Source organism: Propithecus coquereli, unplaced genomic scaffold (genome assembly GCF_000956105.1).
Source record: "Propithecus coquereli isolate 6110/MARCELLA unplaced genomic scaffold, Pcoq_1.0 Scaffold346, whole genome shotgun sequence".
NCBI classification, from domain to species: Eukaryota; Metazoa; Chordata; class Mammalia; order Primates; family Indriidae; genus Propithecus; species Propithecus coquereli.
The window spans coordinates 886336-888353 of NW_012149130.1; the positions used below are offsets into that span (position 1 = coordinate 886336).

Here is a 2018-nt window from a genome sequence, read left to right on the forward strand (position 1 = left end):
TGAGCCCAGGAGTTTGAGGTTGCTGTGAGCTAGGCTGACGCCACGGCACTCTAGCCCTCTAGCCCAAGCAACACAGTGAGACTCTGTCTCAAAAAAAAAAATAAACTAAAATAAAATAAAATACAAATCTCACCTAGACTCACTTCTGCTGAAAGTTTTGATTGGCTTCCTTTAATTTTTGGATAAGGACAAAACTCTTCAGTATGGCCAAGGCCCGGCTCCCTCCGGCTCCCGCTTCAACTATACCCACTCCATTCAGGTCTCTTAGCCCAGCCTTGCGTCACCATGCTTTCTTCTGCCACACAGCCTTTGCAGACATGATTCCATCTGCTTTAGAGGGCTTCCCTCCCTTCTTTGTAAAAGGCATCAGATTTCACACCAAGCTTCCGCTCATCAGAAAAGCCTTTCCCGTCCTACCTAATAACTCCTTAATGTGACCTCTAATTTGTCAGGTCACAGTTATATTTCTGCATTTGCTTATTTGATTCTTTGAAAATGTTCTTCTCTCTCTCCTTTAGACTGTAAGCTCCGGGGAAGGAAAATCCTTGTCTGCCATTGTATCTTCAGGGCCTAGCCGTGCCTGGCACACAGTAGCTCAACGAAATCTACTGAATGAGTAAATAAATAAAGCATTTTATTATATCTAAAGGCATGGCTTTGGGAGGGGAGCAAAAGGCAGGTCAATACTTGAAGCTTGTGTGTACATTTTTTAAGATGGAATAAACTTGAACAAGATCGTACGCGGCCCTCAAAGAACTCAGTCTAGGCGGGGGATCGAGACGATCGTTAACTGGGGAGCAACTTCCCTCAGGAAGGGCATCCACTAAAACAGACCACTGAAGGGGTCAGAAACCCCAGGGGAGGCAGGGGGCGTGTCGCCGGGGTAGCGGCCGGGGAGCGGGAGGGAAAGTAGGCCGAGGGAGCCGGCCCGGCCAGAGCCGTTTCCGCGCGTCCCCAGACTGTCCCTGCGCTCACCCAGCCCGGCCGCGGGGGCCCCTCTGGCTCGTCCCCGACCCCCACAGCCACCTCTCCCACCACGAGCCTGCCTGCGGCCCGCCTTACCCGCCCGGCAAGGCCCGGCAGCCGCTCCTGTCAGGGCGCAGAGCGTTCGAGCCCGGAACGCGGAGACAAGGCCGGCGCCGATTGGCGACGCTCCGTCACGTGACCGCAACGCTCCGCCGGCGCCAATTTCAAACAGCGGAACAAACTGAAAGCTCCGGTGCCGGACCCCACCCCCGGCCCCGGGCCGGGACACCCTCCCCTCCCGGGATCCCCCGGGGTTCCCACCCCTCCCACACGGCCGGGGACCCGGCCGGCCCGGCGCGAGTCCCTGTCCGGGGCCCTGGCTCGGCCCCCAGGTTGGAGGAGCCCGGAGTCCGCCCTCCGAGCCACAGCCCGGCAGCGGCGGCGGCGGCGGCTGCAGTCTGGAGGTGAGCGGGGCGCAGGAATGGAGTCCGAGGCCCGGCCCGGCCAGTGGCAGGGAGTAGGGGCTCGGGCGCCGCTTCCGCAAGTCGTCCGGGCGCGGAGGTCACGACATGTAGCAGCGGGGCCCGGGCCACGAGTGGAGATTTGGGGCCATACGGGAAGGAGGTCTGAGCGAGAGGGTGCAAATTTTCTCTGCATCCAACCTCCTGGTCTTGGCCTTCTGACTTCCTGCTCAAAGCACCCCTGGACCTTCCCTCGAAGTTTGACCTCTGCACCCTGCCCACAGGCTCGGGAGGGCTGGGGTGGCCTGCTTTCTTAGTGCGGACTTGGCCGGGATGAAGACTAAGCTTGTTCTGCACTGAGTCAAAGACCAACCCGCACACACGCTCCCCTACTCCCAGGCGCTCTCACCACTAGGCAACACTGCCTCCATCCTACTCTTTTGCAGGGACTTTCTCCTGGTTCCAGCGAATAGCGAGGTTTTCCTGTTCAGGACGGGGGTGGGATTAGAAGAGTCACTCTGGAAGTCTTCCCGGCCAGAAAGAGTTGGCAATAATAAGAGGCTGGTTAGGAAACAGAAGAGAAAATTAAGA

General features: G+C 58.0%; 2 protein-coding genes across 3 annotated transcripts in view; one reads left to right on the forward strand and one right to left on the reverse strand.

Annotated features, from left to right (window-relative positions):
* Positions 1 to 1145, reverse strand: part of RHNO1 (RAD9-HUS1-RAD1 interacting nuclear orphan 1) — a 19521-nt gene extending 18376 nt beyond the window's left edge. For both annotated transcript variants that reach the window (XM_012651052.1, XM_012651053.1), the window contains exon 1: positions 1063 to 1145. The gene's annotated coding sequence lies outside the window, so the exon portion shown is untranslated. The remainder of the gene's footprint in view (positions 1 to 1062) is intronic.
* A 197-nt stretch (positions 1146 to 1342) lies between these two features.
* The window catches only part of FOXM1 (forkhead box M1), a 21565-nt gene continuing 20889 nt past the window's right edge, over positions 1343 to 2018 (forward strand). The window contains exon 1 of the mRNA XM_012651055.1: positions 1343 to 1430. The gene's annotated coding sequence lies outside the window, so the exon portion shown is untranslated. The remainder of the gene's footprint in view (positions 1431 to 2018) is intronic.